At 36.9% G+C, this 26,215-nt stretch overlaps 1 protein-coding gene across 1 annotated transcript in view; it reads right to left on the minus strand.

Moving 5' to 3' along the window:
• NKAIN3 (sodium/potassium transporting ATPase interacting 3) overlaps positions 1-26,215 on the minus strand; it is a 696,415-nt gene that overhangs the window by 115,551 nt on the left and 554,649 nt on the right. The window lies entirely within an intron of this gene.

Raw genomic sequence — 26,215 nt, forward strand, 5'->3', positions numbered from 1 at the left:
CAACAACTACATTCACAGTGTTCAAATGTGCCAAGCTCCCTCCAGCCTCTAACATATTAAGAAGTAACCAAATCATCAGGGTTTCATACTTCACTGGCACTGTGCAGGTTATAGACCTTTTTCAAAGGGTAAAAGCTTATGCTGCTTTCTTTAGTTCGGCAATAAATATTTATAGGATTACCAGCCCATTGTAAATGGGATAACCAAATGCATTCTAATGCAAAACTGCTGGCTGCTTATCTAGCTGTTAGACAGAATGCAATTACACAACCAATTCTCTTTTTTGTGCCCTTCTGTTACTGCTCCCGGGTCACCAAGGATAGAGCCACTGTAGGTGTTTTTTGCAACTTTTCCAAGCATTCTCTGTTAACAAGGTTAGATACGTCAGCTATCCCAGTAAGTACCGGGATAAACATTATTCTGCTAATGTCCTGATATAAAAATGATTTTTTTTTACTACAACAGAAAATCTCACTTGAAATCATCTACAGCTAATTAATTTGTCTTTGTTTCCAGTATGAGGCAGCGCCTTCAAAGATCTATGTATGATAATATTATGTGCAATGCCTGCCACTTATGTGACACTTTTCTCATAGGAGTTCCATACATCTTGTCAATCTTGAGCTAATTTATTATTAATAGGCATGCTGGTGCTTGTGACATCATTAGCAGCTAAAATTTGTTGAATGCATATTCTGTGCCAATCGCTAGGCTTAGCTCCTTGCATCTATAATCTCCAAGCCTTGCGATAACCCAGTAAAAAAGACACCATTACCATCTTCACAGATGTAGGAATAGAACTTCTATGCTTGCACAGGATATGCTAGAGCTAGAATTTCAACCCCACTAGGTGTCTCTACCACTGATGAAAAACTGATGTGATGAAGATTGAATTCATTCTCATAGGATGCGGAGGCCAAGATTATGTATTTTTATTTTTTTCCAAAAGTCAACTGTAATTTATTTATGTATTTATTCATTCATTGATTCATTGATTCATTCATTCATTCATTCATTCATTCATTCATTCATTCATCCATTCATTTATATCCAAGTTAGTTACCATATAGTGCTATAATGATGTCAGGAGTAGATTCCAGTGATTCATCCCCTATGTATAACACCCAGTGCTCATCCCAACAAGTGTCCTCCCTAATGTCCCTTACCCATTTAGCCCATTCCCCCACTCACAACCCCTCCAGCAACCCTCAGTTTGTTATCTGTGTTTAAGAGTCTCTTATGTTTTGTCCCCCTCCTTGTTTTTATCTTATTTTTGCTTCCCTTCCCTTATGCTCATCTGTTTTGTATCTAAATTCCTCAAACGAATGAAAACATATGATATTTGTCTTTCTCTGACTGGCTAATTTCACTTAGCATAACACCTTCTAGTTCCATCCACGCAGTTGCAAATGGCAAGATTTCATTCTTTTTGATTACTGAGTAATACTCCATTTGTACATATATACCACATCTTCTTTATCCATTCATCTGTTGATGGACATTTGGGCTCTTTCCATACTTTGGCTATTGTCAATAGTGCTACTATAAACATTGGGGTGCATGTGCCGCCTTTGAAACAGCACACCTGTGTCCCTTGGATAAATACCCAAGAGTGCAATTGCTGGGTCTATTTTTAATTTTTTGAGGAACCTCCATACTGTTTTCCAGAGTGGCTGCACCCGTTTACATTCCCACCAGCAGTGCAAAAGAGATCCTCTTTCTATGCATCCTCGCCAACATCTGCTGTTGCCTGAGTTGTTCATTTTAGCCACTTTGGTGTGAGATGGTATCTTGCTGTAGTTTTAATCTGTATTTTCCTGATGATGAGCAATGTTGAGCATTTTTCATGTGTCTGTTATTCATCTGGATGTCTTCTTTGGAAAAGTGTCTATTCATGTCTTTTGCCCATTTCTTCACTGGATTATTTGTTTTTTGGGTGTTGACTTTGACAAGTTCTTTATAGATTTTGAATACTAACCCTTAATCTGACATGTCATTTGCAAATAGATTATGTATCTTTAAATAAGTAATTCAACATACATTCTTCTATACAACTATGTGAGTAGTAAAGCAGGACTCAGCCACTCTCTGTGATTGTATTTGACATCAGCCGCCCTGGGAAGCAGGTAGCAATCTCCCAAGAGTATAGGAATGAGCCAGAGTTTTACTGCAAAATTCTAATCCCATCTCAGCTGCCACTCCCTAATATACAAAAATGGAGGGCGTTTAAAAAAAAGTATTCTGAATGGGATAAAAACTATTCAGTGCTATGCTGTTAAATGAGATTGTTCTTAATCATTTATTGATTCCAAAAACATTTATTTATAACAGGATGTTTTAATTATGATTTTCACGTATAGTGTAAGCAGTTCTGTGAAACGACTTGAATTTTTGGCATCTATATCTATTCCCTATGTTTGCATTTGGAGGGACTAAAGTTTCTCTAGTGATTCAGCCATTTTCTCTTTACTGGGGGCTATTGAGTTAGGAATGAGAGAAACAGCCTGCCTGCAGGAAGAATACATTGTCTACTCTGCCACTTATTTCAGCACTGGCCACTGGTTGTCTAGCTGTGAGGGTGCCTAACTTGGGTAGCAGGCATTAGAAAGCCCATTGGATTGCTTACCTAAACAAGCCATGCTCTTCAATTGGATATACGAGGAATAAAACTCATACTCCGATTTCCATGTCTGTTTCTGAATCCTTTTTCCTGCTTTATTTTGCCTTTTTTTGTTGTTTTTGTTTGTTTGGTTTTTGTTTTTTTTTTTTTTGGTTTTATTTTTTCCTGCTTGATTTCAAATTCAAAAAGAAAGAGTGATATATTGTCTCATAAAAGTTCTCTAAAAGATGATAATATCTCTATTCACTGCACTATTAATTTTAGCAGAAAAAAAAACAAGACGATTTTTGGATGTTAACTAACCTTGCATTTCTGGGATAAATCCCCTTTGGTCATAGCGTATAATACTCTTGTAAAAAGTATTTTGTAAAAAAAAAATGCCTTTATTGAGGTAGAATTCACATAGCATCCAACTCATCCATTTATAAAGTGTATAATTCAGTGAATTTTAGTATATTCTCATTGCTGTACAACTATCACCATGATCTAAATTTAGAACATTCACATCATTTCAAAAAGAAACTCATACCCATGAATCCATTAATAATCACTTCCCAGTCCTCCCCTGCTTTGTGTCCCTTCCCCATCCACAGCCTCAGGTGGCCACTAATCTACTTTATGTCTCTATAAATTTGCCTATTATGGACATTTCTTGTAAATGGAATCATATAATGGTGCGGTCTTTTGTGACGGGCTTCTTTAACTTAGCATAATGTTTTTGAGTTTCATCTATGTTGCAGCATGTATCAATACTTCATTCCTTTACATAAGTATGGAAGCCATCACTTGATGGGTATTATGATTACTTCTGTTTTTTTATTATAAATATAACTGCTGTGAACATTTGTGTACCAGTTTTTATGTGAATATTTCCATTTTCTTTGGATAGGTATATACCCAAAGAAGGAGACTGTTGGTTTATATGGAAACTCTATATTTAATCTTATGAGGGGCTATTAGACTATTTTCCAAAGCAGCTGCATATTTTGCATCTCTACCAGCAGCGTAGGAGGGTTCGAATTTCTCTCATCTTCACCGCTATTTGATATTGCCTATCTTTTTTATTATAACCATATTAGTGGTTGCAAAGGGAATACCTCGTGGTTTTCATTTAAAAATAATACACTTTCTATTTTACTGGATTCAGCATCCCAATCTCTGATGAAGGATTTGTGTGTCTACATTCACAAGAGATACTGGTCTGTAATTTTCTTTGATTTTTTTTTGTGTGGTTTTGGTGTCTTAACAGTAGACTAATAGTTGAGAACAATTCCTTCCTGTTCTATTTTCTGCAAAAGTTTGTGAAGGATTGCTATTATATATTTTTAAGATATTTGATAGAGTTTATCAATGAAGCTATCTGGGTTTAGACCTTTCTTTTTGGGCAATTTTTAAATTTTTTTTAACGTTTATTCATTTTTTGATAGAGAAAGACAGAGCGTGAATGGGGGAGGGGCAGAAAGAGAGGGAGACACAGATCTGAAGCAGGCTCCAGGCTCTGAACTGACAGCACAGAGCCCGACGCGGGGCTTGAACTTATGGACCATGAGATCATGACCTGAGCCGAAGTCAGACGCCCAACCAACTGAGCCACCCAGGTGCCCCTGGGCAATTTTTAATTACTGTTTCATTTTCTTTATTTCCTCATGGTTGGCCTATATAAATCGTATAAGCTCTTCTTGAGTTAGTTTTGGTAATTTGTCCATTTTATGTAAGTTATCTAAATTGTTTCCATGAGTTGTTCGTAGTATTCTCTTACAATCCTTTTAATTTCTGTAAGGTCAATAGGGATGTCCCTTCTTTCATTTCTGATTTTGGTCATTGATACTTTCTTTCATTTTTTTTCCTGATTAATCTAGTCAGAAGTTTATCAGTTTTGTAGATCTTTTGAAAGTGCCAAACTTTGGTTATTTTGATTTGCTCATTATTTTTCTATTTTTATTTTATTATTTATGCTTGACCTTTGTTATTGCCTTATTTTTGTTTGCTTGAGGTAGTTTGCTCTTTGTTTTCTCACCTAAGTTGATCACTAAGATTTTTATTTGAAAATGTTCATCATCTGATGTATTCACTTATAGGTATAATTTTTCCCTCTAATAACTATTGGTTGTGGTCCATAAATTTTATTATAATGCTTTTGTTTCCATTCAGTTCAATTTTCTTATGGTCAGAGAACATACTGTGAATAAATTCAATTCCTTTAAATTTATTGAGACTTGTCTTATGGCCTAGCATATGGTCTATCTTGAAGAATGTTCCATGTGCTCTTGAAAAGAATGTGTAGTCTGAGGTGACTGGGTGGCTGAGTCGGTTAAACATCCAACTCTGGCCCTGGTCATGATCTCATGGTTTTTGGAGTTCGAGCCCCGCGTTCGAGCCCCTGATTCGGATTCTATGTCTCCCTCTCTCTCTGTTTCTCCCCTGCTTGCACTCTCTCTGTCTCTCTCTCAAATATAAATAAAGAATAAAAAAGAAAAATCAAAAAAGAAAAGAATGTGTAGTCTGCTGTTAAGCAGTGTTCTATAAATATCAGGTCAATTTGGTTGCTAGTGTTGTACGGATCTTCCAGATCCTTATTTTTGAGTAGGGTATTGTAATATCCAAGTATAATTTAAAAGTTTCTGGGATGCCTGGGTGGCTCAGTCGGTAAGCGTCCGACTTCAGTTCAGGTCATGGTCTCACCGTTCCTGAGTTCGAGCCCCGCATCGGGCTCTGTGCTGACAGCTCAGAGCCTGGAGCCTGCTTCAGATTCTGTGTCTCCCTCTCTCTCTGCTCCTCCCCCACTCACACTCTCTCTCTCCAAAATAAATAAACATTAAAAAAAATTTAAAAACAAGTTTCTATTTATCCTTTACATACGATTTTTGGGTTCTGTTGTTAGGTGTGTATATATTGTCCTGGTGTATGATCTTTTTTATCCTTATAAATCCCCTCATCTGTAATTACATCTCTTTTCTTAAAGTCTATTTTTTCTTATATTAATTTCAGCTCTATTATTATTACTATTTGGATAGAATATCTTTTTTTACCTTATTACTTTCAAATAATTTGTGTCTTTTAATCTAAAGTGTGTCTTTTGTACACAGCATACAGTTGGATCTTGCTCTTTAAAAAAATTTATTCTGACAACCTCTGCCTTTTCATTAGAGTGTTTGTACATCTATACATTTATTGTAATTTTTTATATGCTTAGAGTTACATCTGTAATTTTTCCATTTCCTTTCCATATGTTTCATGTCTTTTTTGCTTCTTTTTTTCCTTCTCAGGACCTTCTTTAGTATTACATATTTTATTTGTTGATTTTTCTTATTGTATCATGTAAACTTCTTTATTGGCTTTATATTATATTTTAAAAGTAATTTTCTTTGTTATTAAAAAGGACTATAATATGCATCTTTATTTGCCATATCTAATTAATCTTCAGGTTAATATTGGCTTAATTCTGGTAAACTATAGAAACTTTGCTTCAATATTGTCCTATTTCCTTTTCCTGTTTTCTGCTATTGTTATATCTCACACGTATATATATTAGAAATAAAAAATACAGTGTGAATATTGTTTTGTAGAATCTTGTATCTTTTATTTTCATCATTTATTAAAAAATTTTTTTTAAGGTTTATTTATTTTTGAGAGAGAGAGACAGAGTTTGAGGGGGAGGGGCACAGAGAGAGGGAGACACAGAATCTGAAGCAGGCTCCAGGCTCTGAGCCCTCAACACTGAGCCTGGTGCAGGGCTCAAATTCACACAAACCATGAGATCATGACCTGAACTGAAACTAAGAGCTGGGTGCTTGACCGGCTGAGCCACCCAGGTGCTCCCATTCTGGCTGTTTGTTTGTTTTTTTAATGTTTCTTTATTTTTGAGAGAGAGAGACAGAATGTGAATGGGGGAGGGGCAGCGAGAGAGGGAGACAGAATTTGAAGCAGGCACAAGGCCCTGAGTTGTCATCACAGAGCCCGACTCATCGCTCGAACTCACAAACTGTGAGATCATGACCTGAGCCAAAGTCCGACACCTAACCGACTGAGCCACCCAGGCGCCCCCATTCTGGATGTTTTTATACTTATCCACATATTTACCATTTCTGGTGCTTGTCATTACTTCCTTTTAATTCAGTTTACTCTGGGGTTTTTTAGTTTCAGCCTGAAAAATTTTCTTTAGTGTTTCATGTAAAAAGCAAGTCTACTAGCACCAAATTTTGCCAGTCTTTGTCTAGGAATGTCTTTATTTTATGTTCACTTTTCACCCTCATTTTGTTGGAAATAGAATTTCTGGTTGACCTTTTTTTACTTTTAGCACTTTTAAATGCATCATTTCGTTGTCTTCTAGCCTCCATCGCTTCTGATGAGAAGTCAGCTGTTGATTTTTTATTGTGATTTCTTTGTATGTGATGAGTTGCTTTTCTTTTACTGCTTTCCAGACTTTCATTTTCAACAATTTGGCTATGATGCATCTAGGTGTGGATCTCCTTATGTTTATTTTTTCTACTTTGGGATTCATTCAGCTTCTTGGATCCGTAGATTTATTTTTTCATTAAAATTGAAAAGTTGTAGGTTATTATTTCTTCAAAAAAATTTTTTTGCCACTATCTCATCTATCCTTTTAGGATTCCAATTACATTTGTGTTGTTATGTTGTCTCAAGATCTGAGGTATGTCCATTCTTTTCTTCAATTTTTCTCCCTCTGTTCATCAGATTGGATAATTTCTATTTCTTTTTCTTCAAGTTTAATGATTCTTTCTTCTACCATTGCAAATTTGTGATTGAACCCACTTAATGAAATTTTCACTTAAGCTATTGTAACTTTCATTTATTGAATATCCATTTGTTTCTTTTCATAATTTCTATTTCCTTATGAAGACTTCCTATTGTTGATTCATTGTCATATTTTCCTTTAATAATTTAAACACGATTTCCTTTAATTTTGAACATTTTTATAATTAGTGCTTTGAAATATCTATCTGCTAAATATAATGTCTGAGGCCACTCACAGACAATTTCTATTAACTCCTCCCCGCCCCCACCCCAACCTTGCAGTATGAGTCACACTTTCCTGTTTCTTTGCATGTCTTATTTTTTTGTTGTTGTTGAAAACTGGACATTTTAGATAACATATCATAGCAATTCCAGATTCTGCTTTTTATTCCTGATAGGTTGTTAGTTTATTTTGTTTTATTTTAAAATAACTTGTCTGGGTTTAATCCTGTTGGTATGTAGTTTGGTATGTAACTGCTAAGACTTTCTCTGCTTAGTTTAAAAAAAAAAGTCCTATTACATTTTCTTTTATCCTGGGATCCTAAAAGTTGCCATTATGTCTGCTTAGCCTAGTAGTTGATTAAAGATTCGTGAGAGGTTTGCTTAAACATCTAATGCTAGTAAATCTACTCTCTGCTGATGCATCTATGTGTGGGTTACAGAGTTTCACTCAAAATTTAGTTAATTTTCAAATAATCCCTGGCTTTTCCTTATTTCCATGCCCTTCAGGTCTTTCTTTCATATGTGTGCAATCACTCAGGCAGCCAGGGATGTTTGGAGAGCTTTGTGCCTGCTTGATTCTATCCTGCACATGTGGAGCCTCCCAGTTTTATATACAATAAAACAATCAAAGGGGTGATATCTCATCACTTTTGCCATATAATGCAATGTATCAGGGGATGGACATCTCATCATCTCACCATATTCTTTCTGTTGGTTAGAAACAAGTCCCAGGTGCTATACATGCTCCAGGAGAGGCAATTATATAAGAGCATAAATACTAAAAGGGGAAAGTTATTGAGGGTCACCTTAGGATCCATCTATCATATAAAGAAAAATCATTTGGAACCTCAGAGATTACCTATTCTGTGGTGAAAGGCCGGAAAGGTACAAATTAGGAGGATTTTCAGAGGATGACTGAATCTCTAAACTGTTTAAAAGAATCACCTTAAATTTTTCAATACACTAAGCTATTGACAATGAGATTTTAGAAATGTTGGATTTGATGGCATAGAGAAGGCTCACTGCACTGGGGGAAAGAGAAACTATAGAATGTTAAGATTGTTTTGTAAGTGGGAGGAAGCAATGCAATGATTTATTGAAGGAAAAATGAGACAAGATGAGAGTTGTGGCTTTTAGATTATCTCTCTATTTCTTAGGCAGAGACTGTTTTGATCAACTCTTTTAGAAAAATTAGCTTGTCAGTTTGTTGGTGAATATGGTTTTTTTTTCATATTTAATTAACTGGATTGAGTGAATTGAATTAACTGAATGTTTTAGAAATCATGTAGACAGAATTTTAATCTGGATGTTGATATGAACTGAAATAGGACAAATATGGATGTTGAAAGGGCACTGAAATGCTTTAGCACCAAGTGGTATTTTGAATTAGATTCATTACCACACAATTTATTACTTCTTAAGTTACTTATCTTGATAATCAGGGCATATTATTGTGTCTGCAAAACCTGGATGCTTTAATTAGTGCCTGGCATGAACTTGTCCTATTTCAATTCTCCTTTAGGAAATTTATTTGCAATAAAAAGCTTTCCCTAGACAAGAAAAAATTCCATCTGATCACTAGATTAAAATGTGGGTTTTGGGGGTTAGTGATGAAATCTATGCTGAAATAAGATGAAGTGAAAAAAGAGTCAGTTTTGGGCAGACAAATGTGTTTTTGCTTTCAAGAGTATCAATATTCTGAAATATAAGGAGTTCCAGCTAAAAAGTCTTAGTATTTCATGGATGTCCAAAACTTTGCAACGAATATGTTAAAGCCACAGACAATCATAGTGGTTTAAACCATGACTCTATCTTGAAAGATGTAAATTCTATCTGATCATCAAAACAAGCATCAAGAACTTGAAACTTGACATCTTCATGACATACTTAAGTAGCAATCTGCAGCATTCTATTTATTTTATTTTTAAATTTAAAAGGGGCACTAAATTTCTCGGTACTTCATTAAGGATACTAATGACAAAGAAGCTATCTGATCTACTGTTATGACTAGTCTGCCTTCACAAAGCCTCAGTTGGAGCAGGTTATATTGGAACAGACTCTGTTGTTTGCCGAAAATTGACTCAGAATTGCCATTCTCTTTTGACAGCTGTCCTCTTCTCAGCCTGAAGTCTATGTCCATTTCTCAAGATTGAGCCCAGGGCAGAAGCAAACATCCCTGCTGGATGAGCTTAACTTCTCTCCAGGTCATACCTCATGGGGTGTAGAGAGCTTCCTAGGTCCCAAATAGAAGTCTGTATCTTGCCTCTGGCTTCACAAGAAGAACATTGAGCCAGGTTGTGCATTAGCTATAAAGAGATCATCGCTAATACATCTGCAACAGTTCGTAATGCAAATAAAGAATCCTGTCTGTGATGTACTATGAGAGAAGATACATTGGATGGTAATCTTCCAGTAACAAACAGAAGATCTGGGTGTGAATGAAAGGTAGATTCTCTGTGATTCTCAGGAGGCAGAACTAGTGCCAATAGATGGAAATTTCAAGGTGATGGATTTTGGATCTGCAGACAATCATGTTTAACACTTAGAACAGTCCAATAATGGATGTGGCAGCCTTAGGGGGGTAATGAGCTGCACGTTCCTGAAGAGGCTGCATCACCGTTTGTCAGGAAAGCCACAGACCAGCACTGTCCAATGCAAATATAACGTGAGCTGCATATGTGATTTTAAATTGTCTAGTGGCCACATAAAAAAATAAATAAATAAATAAGAAGCAGGTTAAATTAATTTTAATAATATATTCCATTTAACCCAAAAATGCAAAGTATTTTTATTTCAACATATAATCAATATAGAAAAATTATCAATGGGATACTTTACATTTTTTATGCACCAAGTCTTCAAAATCCAGGGTATATATTACACTTACAGCACATCTCCGTTTTGACCTGCCACATTGCATAGCACGGCTATAGGCCTTGAGGAAGACTGGCCTAGATTGCTACAAGGATCCCTTTCAATGAAAAATTCTGAGGATGCCTGGGTGATTCAGTCAGTTGAGGGTCCAGCTCTTGATTTTGGCTTGGGTCATGATCCCAGGGTCGTAGGATCGGGCCCCATGTGAGGCTCTGCACTGAGCATGGAGCTTGCTGGGGATTCTCTCGCTCTCCCTCTGCCCCTCTCCCCTGCTTGCATGCCCTCTCTCTCTCTAAAATAAAAAAAATAAAAAAATAAAAAGTAAAAATTCTCAGGTTTTAAGCCAGTAAACACTCAGAAGTTAAGATACTGTTCAGGCACTAAAAAACACTATGAAAAAGTGTTATAGGTAGGAGAAACTCTTCTGAAAATTACTTAAGCAAAAAAGAGAATGTATTGACTCATGTATTGAAAAGTCCATGAGCAGGGCTGGTTTGGGCATGACTCAATCGAAAACTACTACATCTGTCTGTGTTCCTCGGTGTCCGTATATCTTTCTTTTTTTTACAGCTCTGTTTTTCTCTCAGATAGGCCCTATCCACCCAATGGCTGCCTGCTTCTGCAAACCTAAGCCCTCCTAATTCAGCAGGCTTGGAAGGAAAAATTTATAAAAGTTGAGAATTGTACAGCTAAGTCTTAGGAACAAGCTTACAGAACTATCTGTGAACCAATCACCGGGTCCAGAGGAAGGAATATGCTGTTTGAAAATTTGGGGGACTCATGTTTTTACTCTGGAGCTGGAAGGTAGTGGAGTCAGTCCTGCCCTACCCACCTTCACCATGCAGAGGGAAAGAGTGGATGTGCGGCTATTTAACTACAAGGCAACTGAAGTGTCATTATCAAAAGTTATGGATATGGAAGCTGACAGACAAAGACAATAGATGTCTGCTCTTCCTCACTGTAGTGTGTGTTGTTATCCTCTGCTCCCTACTCCCTGACTACCTGTGAGTTACCCTGAAACATCAATGGGCCATTCTTCTGCACACGGACTTCCATGATTCTTGGCTTGAGAGATTTCTCTGGCCCCAAGCCTGCTCAGACTCTGGGCAGGGCATCCTGGAATGCCAGGGATTTAATATTCCTAGGGAAGCATTCAACTTGAGAGGATGGGGACACACACACACACACACACACACACACACACACACACACACAACTGAGGAGGGGGATACCCAGGACCTTAAGCCCTGAGCTCATAGTAATAACTTGTTCAACAACCCACTCTTTTCTCATTCTTTTCTCACTGTGTTTTCTTGGGACCACTTCCTAAATCAACTATCTGCACTTAAGTCCTTGTTTCAGCATCTGGTTCAAGGAAACTAGAATGCCACTCACCTATGAATTTCAAAGAGGAATTGAAATGTCTGTTATATTTAAATGGAAGCCAACTCTAAAGTCAATCTCTATTAGAAGATCAAACTACAGAGGCTTTTAACCATGGATCTCATGGAGCCAGAGTACCTGGTTTCAAATCTCAGTTTTGTTTTTTTTTTAATATTTATTTATTTTGAGAGAGAGAGACAGACAGACAGTGAGCAGGGGAGGGGCAGAGAGAGAAGGAGACACAGAATCTGAAGCGGGGCTCCAGGCTTCAAGCTGTCAGCACAGAGCCCAATGTAGGGCTTCAACTCACAAACCATGAGATCGTGACCTGAGCCAAAGTCGCATGCTTAACCGATAGAGCCACCCAGGTGGCCCTCAAATCTCAGTTCTACCATATGTTAAAACTGAGTGACCTTGCACAGTGTTAGCATTTTCTTCCTTAATTTTTTTCTTATTTGAAATTTTTCCTTATTTGAAAATATTTATATATTTTATATATATATTATGAAATTATATATATAATATATATTATATATATGAAAAATATATTATATATATTTATATATATTATATAAATTTATATATTTTTCCTTATTTGAAAAAAATGGAGATAATAATGGAATTGCTAAGGTTAAATGACTTAATATTTATAAAATATGTAAAACACAGCCTGCACATAATAGTTATTAGATAATTATTCTTTTCTATTTTCCTCTATATTATTCTAATCACTAACAATCATCAGCGTAAGCCTGTGTCAACATGTCTTGTACCTGTTATAGTGAGATAGAGAATCTATCTAGTGTAGTGCTAGGCCAAAGGTAAATCATCAATTAATATTTGTTGCTGACAATTACTCTGGCAATAAGACAAACCATGAAGATACAAATCAATTGCAAAGTAGTACCGAATAGTTTAGTTTAGAAATAAATATTTTGGTCTGACTTGGTCGTCTTAGTCCATTCAGGTTGCTATAATAAAATACCACAGATGGGATAGCTAATAAACAACAAAAATTTGATTTCTTATAGTTCTGGGGGTTGGAAAGTCCAAGATCAAGGTACCAACATGGCTGGGTGAGGGCCCTCTTCCTGGTTTATTGCGAACACCTATGTCCTCACATGGTGGATGGGGCTAAGACTCTTTCTGAAACCTCTTTTATAACATACTAATCCCATTTATGAGGGCTCCACTCACATGGCTTAAGCACCTCCCAAAGACCCCACCTCCTAATGCCATCATCTTTGTGGGTTAGAATTTCAACATAAAAATTTGGGAAGACACAAACATTCAGACCATAGCATTAGTGAAATTTTAATTGTATTTCCAAGTGTATTCTAAAAAATGGTAAGACATATTATTAGTTGAATGTAAGCCTTAATCTTGTAGAAATAAATCCTGTGCTGAAATGAAATATAAAATACTGACTTTAATATGAGAGATCAAAATATGTCACTTAATGGCAATTAAATATATATAGTTATACACTGACAATTTAATTGACTTTTTGTCATAGGAAAGTTGTTGAATTTTTTTTTATTAACTCCTTTCTTACAGTGTATCTCCTATATAAATATAAACTCTGACTCAGTGGTCAGGAAAGAAAATTGAAACTGAATATAACACATCTACTCCAGGCAAGAAAGAGTCAAATGAGAATACACTTCTGGAGTAGATCAGGTGAATTTTGCTTAAGCAGGGTCTCACCATCAGTTTAAAGGTTATAGAAGTCAAAGGAAGTATTAAGAGGTTGAGAAGGGGTTCTAGGTTAAGGGACTGAACTCTTTTTATAAATTGAATCTTCACTGACCTTCCTCTTTGTTTTTCATGCATTCCCAGAATGCAGCACAGTTTCAATGTTCACATGTAGGCATAAAAGGTCTTCAAAGCCCCACCTTGAAAGAATTACCTAGTAGTTTAAGTTTTGTTCTAATGATTTACTCCATTAACAAGCATAATTGGATAATAATAATGGTTGGAATAGAATTTGTTTCTGCTGTCCAGTACATGAACACAAAAATCTCACAATTTGAACATTTGGATGGACTTACACAAAACTGTGAAATAATGAACAAAATTTTCAGGTTGATACTTTAAAACTCTAATATCTTTCCAAAGCATACACTAAAAGATATATTTAGGTCTATATTGCCTTTGGTTTTATGTATTAATGAAGTATCTTCAATAAGCACAGCAGTTTTGGGATACATAAGAACCAAATTTGGTGCCTCCTCCCCAATCACTGACCACAGGATCTTGGACAAGATATCAATTTCATGTCACGGTTTCTTCATATATAATTAGAAATAATAAAGCCTACCTTTCATTATTTTTGAGAATATTACACAAGATAACACTTCAAAGGAAGATGCCAGGCACATAATATAGACCTAGTAATGATACCTGTGATTCTTTTTCTTATTAACAGTGACTTTAAAATCCTTTATACCCAAGCACTGTAGCACAGTTTTCTATTTGTTTGGATTAGTTTAGCTTATTAATTAAAAGCTGTTATGTATCCTAAAGATTTTAATTGTTCGTGTTTCATTGTCCATAGGACTTCCTGATTATCTTTGCCACTAAGTAATAATTATGCACTGCAAATATTTGCTCGAATTTTATATGAGTCACTTTTAAATGAAAGAGCTATTTACATTGATCCATTTAAATACAGAGCACTATTTCCCCATAGCTTTTTTTGCTATCAATTTTACTTTTAGTAAAGTGTGAATGGCTGATACTGCACTAATTGCTTCAAACCATTATGAAATCACAATTTTGAACCATTAGCACGGCAGGATTTTTCAATCTGAGAAGGCGTACCTGCTACTTCTAGATGATGCTTCTTTTAGGCTGACTGTGTTTGTTTCATGACATATCTGGAAATATTCCTCTAATTATTAAAAAAAATTTTTTTAATGTTTATTTTTTTTGAGAGAAGGAGAAAACAAAACTGAGTGAGGAGGGGCAGAGAGAGAAGGAGACAGAATCCCAGGCAGGATCCAGGCTCTGAGCTGTCAGCACAGAGCTTGATGCAGGGCTTGAACTCACAGGCTGTGAGATCATGACCTGAGTTGAAGCTGGTCACTTAACCCACTCAGCCACCCAGGTGCCCCTATTCTTCTAATTATTAAAACTATTTTAAACAATAATCTGTGTTTGATTGCTATTGTTTTACATGTTGAGAAAAGATAAAAGCTACCATTGGAACAAGACTCCCAGACTCATCTCAATAACTAGCAACATTATCTACATATTATTCAAATCTAAACCCTAAGCTCCACCCTTATTTCTTTCTTTTCTTCACAGGCCACTTGCTCTTGTCCCGTAAGAGCTCCTGCATAGGCATTTCTACTCCCATGGACACTATTCAGGTCCAAGTCACCATCTTCTCTCAGGTGGTCTATTGGAATAGCCAACAAATTGGTTTATTTTCTTCCATTTGTATTCTCCAATCCATTCTCCAAACAGCTCTGGAGTTGCTTTCTTAAATGTAGATCCTGTCACTCTCCTGGTTGAAACACAGTAGTATCTTGCCAGTGTCTTATCATCCAACTAGAATCCTGTACCATGCCTTCTCCAACCCCTGCCTATTTCTCTCATTTCATTTTTCACCACTCGCTCCCTTGCTCTCTAGACTCCGGCCATGTGCATCTTTCTGTTTCTTGTGGAATATTTCTAGCCCTACTCTAATTGAGTTCATTTGTAACTCAGCTCAAATGCCGTTTCCTAAGAGACATCTTCTCTGGCTACTCTGTTAAATATTGACTAAACCAATTTGATCATTTATAATCATTAAGTCCTTTTTGGGTAGATACTCAGAGGAAGTCAAAGCCCAAAGTTTTTCCCTCCTACAACCTTGCTACCAGAAAGCAAGCAAGTTTCAGTATAAACTCTTACACACACACACACACACACACACACACACACACACACGGGCGCGCCACAATATTTATTAGCAAATAACACAAAATCAGTCACAAAACCTGTCCTGCAAGTTCCTTGAAGTCCCAGCTGGCTATCCCTTAGGGCATCTGAAAAGTTGACACTTTGCTTGCCTGCCCAATCTTCCCTGGTAGACTGAATATTACCACAGGGAGGACCATGTCAAATTCCACTTTGGTTTATTTCCAGCCTCTCATCAGCAAAGTTCTTAGCACAGTGCTTTGTATCGAAGCAGGGTTTACTGAGTATGTTTTTCTGAATGAATCATATACTGCTTGTTTTCTCTTAGAAAGAATACAAAAAATGACAAATGATGTTCTTTATGGAACTTGTACAAACTTTGGTCTTCTAAAAGCAGGGTGTGAATGTTTTTGAATTCATTCTCATCATTATGTAAGCTACTTTTTCTTTTACATAATAATTAATCCTACCTGGGGCTAAAGATGAAATGTCTGCCAACATCTGAATGACATTAAATTACCCTAAGTAAAGCATCAATAAAATTAGCTTTCTTGCTTTTAATATCGCCATAAGCCCAAGTCACAATGTTTGTTTCCATTAATTATTAAACATATCTCACATTTTGTATGTAATGGTTTTGGTGCGAGATATGATTTCGAATTAAGCTTTCCATTTCTCTGATGAAATTGTATTTAATATACCAAACGTCATAACTCACTTTTGCATTTAATAATCAATGTTTAACAGATTATTTGAAACCAGCAGGGCAGTAATAATTTATGAAAACGTGCAGACATGTCTGAGATAATCATGAGTATCTGGGCCTTGTGAGACTTGATTCTGTTGTTTGGAAATGGTATGGAATTTGTGGTTTGAGACATAAGTGTATGTGATAACTGGTTAACATACAAAATAAAATCCAGTCATACACATACTATTAAGGAGAATGCTATGGTATAAGAAGAATATGAACTTTAAATGCTTACATATTTTAAGTTGTTAAAACCCACAGATGCTATGTACAAGTGACAGATAATAGTATTACATTTATGTACGACCAAATATCTATACAAACTGAGAACTGCTATCTCTAATCTGGATGTTTCCAAAACATGGATATATATATAGAGACAAAATATATGGAAGGTTGCCTAAATTCCACTTAGAGTTCATCAGTGAGCAGGTGAGGGCTTTATACATTTAAATTGTATTTCTGAAATTTTTGCTAGATGCCATACATGTGTTATAACAGATAAAAGGCTTAAAAGTAAATATATGATAGAACATTATTTAACCGTAAAAAGGAATACAGTTCTGCTACATGCTACATGCTACATGAGCAAATCTAGAAAACATGCTAAGTGAAAGAAGCCAGACACACAAAGAAACACATATATGATTTCATTTATATGGAATGACCATAACAGGCAAATCTATAAAGACAGAAAGTAGATTAGCTATTGCTTAGGTTTGGGGAGAAGGAAAGGATAGGTGGTGGTAGCTAGAGAATCAAGGTTTCTTTCCAAGGTGATGAATATGTTCTGAAATTGACTTTGGTGATGATGGTTGCCATATCTGTGAATATATTGAAAACCACTGAACTGTGTACTTCAAATGGATGGATTGTATGAGATGTGAATTATATTTCAGTAAAGCCTTTAAAAAACGTACGCACATTTCAAAGACAGAGAGTACACTGTGAAGACATGAATAACAAGAAAGACATTACTTAAAATTATAGTTCACCAGACAAGCACTTTCATACCCAAGCAATTTTACTGACCAGGTATACTCTGGTTCCCGAACACAAATGTCTCCGCCAAAAGCTTTTTAGTATTGTTGACATGGTGATTCTTCCCCCACAACCACAAACCCTTCTCAATACTTTGATGGTACAATAAAGGATTCCTTTATGGAACTTTGGATGAACTGTTGATTCAGCTTTTTGAGGATGGAATTAAATCCAGAGACCAAAGGTGGTGTATAGGGAAATACTAATACTTCTAGATAGCACTTAGAGATTGCTCAAATTTTGGCACAGACAGAAACCATCTAATTCATATAAAAGTGGATTCCTGGGAAAGAATGATTCTGGGAAGAATTTAGGGCAGGAGAGATTGACTATGATTCCTTTCCTCTTGCTACTACCTAGAAAGCCCCAGCAAGCAAGCAACCAGAAAAAGGAGTCGGATATACTTAGCACTTTTAAGTGTTGAAATCTTCCATTTTTTTAAACAACAAAAAGATGGTTAAGAGATGTTTTCAAGGGTGAAAGAAACATCTTGAACTATTCATCCTATAATCTTTTAACTATTGAATAATTATTAATTGGTCTCTTTTACTTTCAAATACTGGAACTGTCAGTAAACCCCATCAACACAGAAGGAGATTCACAGGCTTAGAGATCTGAGAGTTTACCACTGACCTTCACCCAAAAAGGGCTGTAAGGAATCAGAGGTGTTCTTTCCAATGTCATAGGAAGTGCAACAAAGTAGTTAAGACCATGAACTCTGGATTCCATCTGCCTGGGTTTTAGGTCAGCTTTGCTCATTTTAAGCCGTGTGACCTTGAGAAAACGACTTAATTTCTCTGTATGTCTCAGTTCTCACCTTTGTAAAATTAATAAAATAATACCTTCTTCTTGGGTCCTTTTAAAGATTAAGTGAGCTCCTATTTGCAAAGCTCTCAGAGGAGCTTGTTAACTAAATGCAAATGTTAACACAGGAATAAAACAACAACAACAAAAAAATCCTCTTTTAACTATATTTACATTTTTGGAAGAATATCATTGATAGCAATTGGAACTTATTTCAAGGTTTACCTTTTGACTTGCATTCTTACACTGTGTGAGCATATGTTACTGAATTAGCAATAGTATTATCTGTTCTTGTCACTGGGCCATTTACTTTAAGTAGATGAAGCAGATAATCTATACAGTCTTTCCAGGATAAAGATTCTACAGGATACCTTGTGGTCTAATGTTACTTTTCACCCTACTGAGTTTTAATTTATCTTTAGGCTGAATGTGTCTGATATGAAGGGCATGAAGCAGTGATGAATGCTGATGTGACTGGATGGATGCAATGAGAACACCATGGGGATGAAGGAAAAGCCATTCTCAGAGTGCTCTGGTCCCCAGCTCCCCCCATGGTGACAGCCTCCAAAGACGTTAAAGAATGAGACTCATCACCTATCAGATATGAAAGAGAATATCTTGACAGCAAGGATTCAAAACAATATGTATGTAAAATTACCACCGAAGAGAGATAGATAAGGCAAGTTTTAAAGATGTCTTCCAGGTTTAGAGATTTAGAATTTGTCTATTAGTTATAAAAATAAGCTCCTTAAAAAAAGTGTGTGTGTGTGTGTGTGTGTATGTTGTTTAATAGTTAACATGAGTCTATGGATCTGTTTACCAACAACTAACTAATGCTTAAAATTGAAAACGAGCCTTAAATTGCATATTCATGATTATTGACCTCAGAACTGAGCAGTCTGCTAAAATGGAATAACATGTAATAACTCTAGATTTAAGAGTGCCTTCAGGCGCACCTGGGTGGCTCAGTTAGTTAAGCATCTTGATTTCAGTTCAGGTCATGATCAGGTTCGTGAGTTCAAGCCCCACATCAGTCTCTGTGCTGACAGCTGGAGCCTGCTTGGGATTCTCTCTCCTTCTCTCTCTGCCCCTCTCCTGTTCTCACTTGCTCTCCTATGTTGTCTCTCTAAATAAACATTTTTAAAAAAGAGTGCCTCCAAATGATCAAGTAAATGTTGTGAGATTTAGGAATATGTAATCATCTAAGAAAACAACCATAACATCTCTTCCGCTGTTCTATACAAATCATGTGATGATTAAACACTATTTTAAAAATACTTACAGTATTTAAAAACATTTTTGGAGAGAACACACATAATTCCACATTTGTTTTTTGCATCTTACTTCTTTTCCTTGACTGCTTATTTAAATCACAAATTCCTTTCCATGTTTTATATACAAAATTTTATACAGAATTATCAGTTATTGCTATCTAAAAATCATGCTGATGTACTGTAAATTGTTATACTGTCTTCAACAAGGTTGTTTAGACATACTCAGCTTTGCTATTATAAATAACAGTGAAAAGAACATCATGCAGGTAGCTGTTTGTCGCTGTTCAATTATCTTAGGAGAAACTCCACCGAGTTGGCTTACCAGGCCAAAAAGTACAGACATTTTAATGAGCATTGCAGGAAAGAATGCCTTTACCAACAAGTAAGTAACACTTTACTTTGATGCTATGTGTTCCCGTTTTTAAAAGTTGTTAAATTAGTGCAAATTCAATTTGCACAGATCAAGTTACTACTGAAACAATCCTATTTTACACCTTTGTTTACAATTATGTGATTATATTTGTTTATATTCTTCATTGATTTAATGATTAAATTTCGTTGTTTTTATTATTCATTTAAATAACTTCATCATGTGTTGTCGATAATGACCCTTTGCCTATCATACAAATGAATTTTAATTACTTGTTTCATTTAGTTTTGTAAGATTTCATGTTCAGAGTTTGGTAATTAAATGAGTAAAACATAACACTGTAGAATGAGATTAAATGGTTATAGAGATTCTTTCAACCAGAAATATTTTATCCACATTCTCTAGTGGAAAAAGAAAATGCTGTATTTGGGATTGTAGTATTTAATTTGATATATATGTTTCTTCTTTAAATCTGTGGTGTTAAATTTCCAGATTGGAAGTCTGTTCTGAAAATACATATAGTACCTAGAATTCAACTGGACATAATTTTACATTTTTGCCAGAAACTATTTTGATGTTCTCTTCAATGGGAGCAAAGCAACTAAACCTGGCTGAACTAGTGAAGTCCCTCTCAAAATGAAGAACACGTGGATGTGGAAGAACAAATTCAAAAGGAGAGTCATGGTCTCGGAGGCAAATGGCTTTCTGGGTACACTCACAAATCCAAACAAATAGCATCCAAATCGGAAAGAATTTGGAAGTGTGTTTCTTCAGATATGTTTTCCTTAGCAAGTGGTATGAAACAACATCAAGGCATAGCGTCATTAAATCACTTCCAGTGTTTAAAAATTATGCCCTTTGTGTTTTGTAAAACTAAAATCCAGAAAATGTAGACAGTTTACTCAACAGCTCTGAATGAGTGGCTGTTCTGAGTCAGGCACAGTCCTAGGCATTAGAGATGTGGGGGTAAATACAGAGTCAAGGTTACAGTAATCTATAACTACAGTATAGCAATTCTAAAATTTTTCATGAAAATATGAAATTTGTTCAGTCATCCAAATGCTCTTGGGAGGCATAGGTAGGCAAGAACTTGAGTGAGCCAGAATGAGGAAAATAAACACATATTAAACATTCAGTCCTCTGCGTAAAAATTTATGATTCAGTGTCCTATGAAGATCACAGAAATGACATTGTTCCTGCAGGGAATGGATGTCAGGTGTGGGATTAAAGAACTGAGAGTTCAACAGTTATAGCACACCAGGGTGGAGCCCATGGTCTTTGAAGAAGGACTGGCCCAGATAGGAGAGGGACAGGCTGAAACAATTACAGTAAAAACATCAGTAACAGCAATACAAAGCTAACATTTACTGGGTGCTTCCGTGTCATGCACTGTGCAGAACATTTTGTGGACAACCCCTCACTTCGCAAATGAAGCTCACTCTGGCTCCTGAATTTTGTTAGTGCATTCATTCATTCCTGCACTTTTTGGTCAGTGGATTCTTCCTTTTGTGTTTACTCACTTCAGGCTTTGGAATCTCCTGTTTGTCGGTCATTTATTCATTCACCAAATATTTATGTGCTATCACTCAGCTATCACTGTGATTGCAGAAATGAACAAGTGAAAAAAAGGGCACAACTCCAGCCTTTACGGGGCTTTCCGTAGATAGACCAGAGACTCAATGATGATAAAACTGTGCTGTCATAGCAAGCCATCTAGTACAGCCCAGGGAGGGTGAGTGAGCAGGGCAGGTCTAGGAAATGTTCTCAGTGACACATGTACACAGTTATATAGTATAACACTGTGCATAACAGTTATATCATATATAATCATGATACAAAATTGCTATACTATGGATTATATATTATGTTAGCTGTATTAGCTCTATATTCTTTTTAAAAAAATTTTTTTTAACGTTTATTTATTTTTGAGACAGAGAGAGACAGAGCATGAACGGGGAAGGGTCAGAGAGAGGGAGACACAGAATCCAAAACAGGCTCCAGGCTCTGAGCTGTCAGCACAGAGCCCGACACGGGGCTCGAACTCACGGACCGTGAGATCATGACCTGAGCCGAAGTTGGCCGCTTAACCGACTGAGCCACCCAGGCGCCCCAATTATTAGCTCTATATTCTATACATCCAACATCATTACATTGGATGAGGTAAATAGTTCAAATGTCCATTAATAGGGAAGCATTAAATAAACAATGAACCACTGATGTGCTGATATGGAAATAGTTCCAAAATATATAAGTTGAAAAAAGGAAGACCTCAGAGGAGTGGATGTCATATGCTGTCTTTTGTGGGGGGGACAAATAAAAATAAAAAGTCACAGTTTCTTGAATTTCATATAGACACTTTGGCATAGCACTAAAAATTATAACAAAACTGGCTGCCTATTGGGGAGCAGAGATGGGGAAACCAGGCAGAGGGTACACAAGGGTGGGAGGGCGTATTGCCACTGTACACATTTTTATGAGTTTGGACTAAGTGAATGTATTATCTATTTAAAAAATTAACATATCCTGAACCTTTGGGGGGGGATGGTATCTACTAGTGGACTGTGGACAGGTGGCTGGAGAGCTGAGAACGGGGTAAGAGGGAGCGGGGTGGGGTGGAGAGCCATTCCAAGCACAGTGTTGCACATGGGAGGCATGCTGTGCTTGCGAACCTGTCATGTTTTGTGAAGATGACAGGTGGGCTCCTCAAGGGGAGTGTTGGGAGATGGGGGTCTTGGGAATCAGACAGAGTGCAGGTCATGAGGTCCTCATGTGACAGGATATGAATTCCGATTTCATCTTGGAGGTGGGAATCTTTGGCTGGTGATCAGAAGGGAAATGAGTGACCAGAACAGCACTTTGTAATCATCTTCCTGGGAGCAAGTACACGTGTGATGGTGGGTGAGGCACAACCGGAGCTGGGAAGACTCTCTGGGAGGCTATTGGCCATCCTTCTGGTAGAAATGATGAGCATATGGGCCAAGGACATGGGCAGTGGTCACAGACAAGGGGGACTAACATCACCCACACCTTGCTCCTGGCTACAGCCCTTGACTTTTCATTTCCTCCATGGATTAGACTTTGCTCCTCTCCTCATACTATTCACAGTCATTCTTTAGATTCCACCCTGAAGTATAACTTGGTGTTGCTGGCCATTTGCAGGACCCCTGCTAAATAGGCTTCAGTGAGATTAGGGTGGCAGGCATCTCTCTCTGCCTTCCATTCTCCCTGTCCCCTTCAACCTGGGTGCCAGTGAGGGACCCCAAGACACATTGTTGCTATGCAGACACAGTGGCACTGGCAAGGCCAGGGACCAGAGCTCCCGTGCTGGGGCCCGTGGAGCTAGACACGTCGTCCCAGAGGGGGTAGCAGGCCACTGCCTTCTTTCTGAATCCTGCTATTTTTTGTGTTTCTGTCAAGCTTGTACATAGCTCCTGCAGATATTTGACTGGCATTTCATTTTTTTCCAGTTCCAACCTCTACTCTTATGTGGGACAACTGTACAGGCAGTGTTCATGAGCAGAGCAGAGTTGTATCCATGAGTAAACCGTTCAAATATTTCCCTCTCACTTGCCAGAGAGCTGCTGCTTTCAAACCCCAACACACCCCCTCCATTATTCTGCCCACCTCTATTGGCCTCTCCCTGCATCCTTCTAGATCCTTCTGTGCCTCTAGCAATTACAGGGGTACCCCCTGGCACAGCAGGGCCTCCAGGACATTGTCCCATCTCAAAGCCCTTTGTCTAACTTGCCAAGTTGTCGCCCATGCAGCACAGGCTGTTAAATATTGTGACCATCATTCCCTTTTTTTCAGGAATAAGGTTGACATCTCAGCACATGCTAGGTGACTACTACAGAAAGTATTCCTATATCATCACATTAAAAAATTGTAATTCTAATAGTTATAAACATATTTATATGAAATACGTGGAAAGTATAAAAAACCCATACAACCACACAATAATACATAATTTGACAGCTGGCAAACAATTTCAGGGTGTATTCCATTTTAATATAAAAAGATACAATACTGGAACTCTTGTCTCATGGGTGTATTACACAAGAAAAGTCAGAGATCAGCAACTAATCCTTTTATTGCTGGAATGCTGAATAGAAGAGTCAGGACTATACATGCGGGTGGACGGCTTTGAATGTTCACTAGACAAATATGTCAAAGAATTAGTTTATAACTGACAAGTCCTTTTAGGTGGCAACATACATTTTGTTGAGTATTTCTCCTTAGTGTATGTTTTTATGTGTCAGTTCAGCCCCTTACCAAATAAATACTTTCACCTTGCTATTCATTTGAATTGGAGTAACCATGGAGAAATGACTTTTTGATTCCACAGTATTATGCTGTATTATAAAAATGTGAACATCATGCTATCATTCCACAAAATGGTTTAGCAATTTACTCTGAATAATTTTTAAAAGGAAGTAGATCTGTCCAGAGATGAAAGATTCTAGAAAAATGTTTCAAAATTAAAAAAAAAAAGAATAAGAACCTTTAGAATCTAGCATATAATAATAGAGTACTCTTTTACCTTAACATACACTGAAAAATTTTAAGAGAAAATGTGCCCTCTATTTTTCTTAAAAAAACAACAACAAAGATTTAAACATATATTTTGGCACAGTTTCATATGTAACTGCTAGGAGATTAAAGAAAGATCAGAAAATAGGAAACAACTGATAAACATCTATTGACAAATGGCAATATCTAGAAACCAAGAAGAATCAGAATCTCTGGTACATCTCTGAGAGAAAATTCCTTAGTGTTGAGCCATAACCTCTTTCTTCTTTTTTTAAATTCAGTGCAGAATTTGCTTTCATTGGACTAGAACACTAAACAATCTGATTTTGTATTCTAACCTTTAGTCTTTCTAGAAAATTATATTTCAAGTGTGCTCTAAAACACTATTTTAAAACTTGACATATGTGGGTTAAAGAACAACAATTCATAGATTATACAAGTGAGGCAAGACCACTATGTTGGTGGTCCCAAATCAGCCATGGCTCCTGGTATGCTCACTTTTTTATAGCTACCCTCCTACATTTGGCTTGGGCTTGGTCATATGACTTGTTGTAGTCAATGGAATAATAGTACAAGTTATTCAGGTAGAGCCTGGAAAAATGATTACATGTTGGGCTTCCCCTGGAACCTAGCTACCTTGCTATAGGAAAACCTGTTAAGTTTCTGCAAAAAGACAAGCCATATGGAGGAGAATGTGGTCCAACAGCAGCACCAGACATGTGAATGAGGTCCTCTTCGGTATTCTAGCCCCAGCAGAGGCCCTTGTTGAAAGGTGCATATGAGTGATCCTGGCCAATACCATGCAGAGCAGAAGAACTACACAGCTGAACTCTGCCCAAATTTCTGACCCACAGAACTCTAAGCAATAAATTTATATTGCTCTAAGTAATTCCATGTTGGAGTGGTTTGTTACATAGCAGTAGATAACAGATATACTAAATGATAACAAGGATTTCTCAACCTGTTTCTAGAAATAATTCCAAGGTACATTCTTCACCGACATACATCTCTTATACTTCTGTTGTCTATTCATTTACTGTTGAGCCTGTATCTTTTGTTCCTATTCTAACTCAACCAGTTGGATGGAAGGATCGAGTTGGATAGTTGGCTTATATGTAAAGTGTAACTTAAATTGACTTTATTGTATGCTGACTCAAACAACATGCCATGTCCTTGTTGGATCTCAGAGGAACAGCATGGTTGATAATACCTTAAGTTACTTCCCCTCTACACTGTAATCAAATTGTGTGTGGGACAATCTGATAGAAAAAAATTAACTTTAAGAGATTCCCAAGACATAAACTTCCTGTGGTCCAATCAAGCCATTTCTTCTCTCTGCTCCTCTATATGGAATTACATCTTGACACCACACTTTAAGCACTAAAATGTGGAAGACTCTTTGCAGGGATTTGTTTTCTTAAGGAATAATAATAATAATAATAATTATTATTTTTAATGTTTATTTTTGAGACACAGCACGAGCAGGCAGGGGATGGGGGAGTGACAGGGAGCGGTAGAGAGAGAGAGAAAGGGAGCAACAGAATCCAAAGCAGTCTCCAGGCTCCGAGCTGTCAGCACAGAGCCCAATGCAGGACTTGAACCCACGGACCACGAGATCATGACCTGAGCTGAAGTCAGAAGCCCAACCGACTGAGCCACCTAGGCGCCCCCAGGAATAATTATTT

This window comes from Acinonyx jubatus, chromosome F2 (assembly GCF_027475565.1).
Source record: "Acinonyx jubatus isolate Ajub_Pintada_27869175 chromosome F2, VMU_Ajub_asm_v1.0, whole genome shotgun sequence".
Lineage (NCBI taxonomy): Eukaryota > Metazoa > Chordata > Mammalia > Carnivora > Felidae > Acinonyx > Acinonyx jubatus.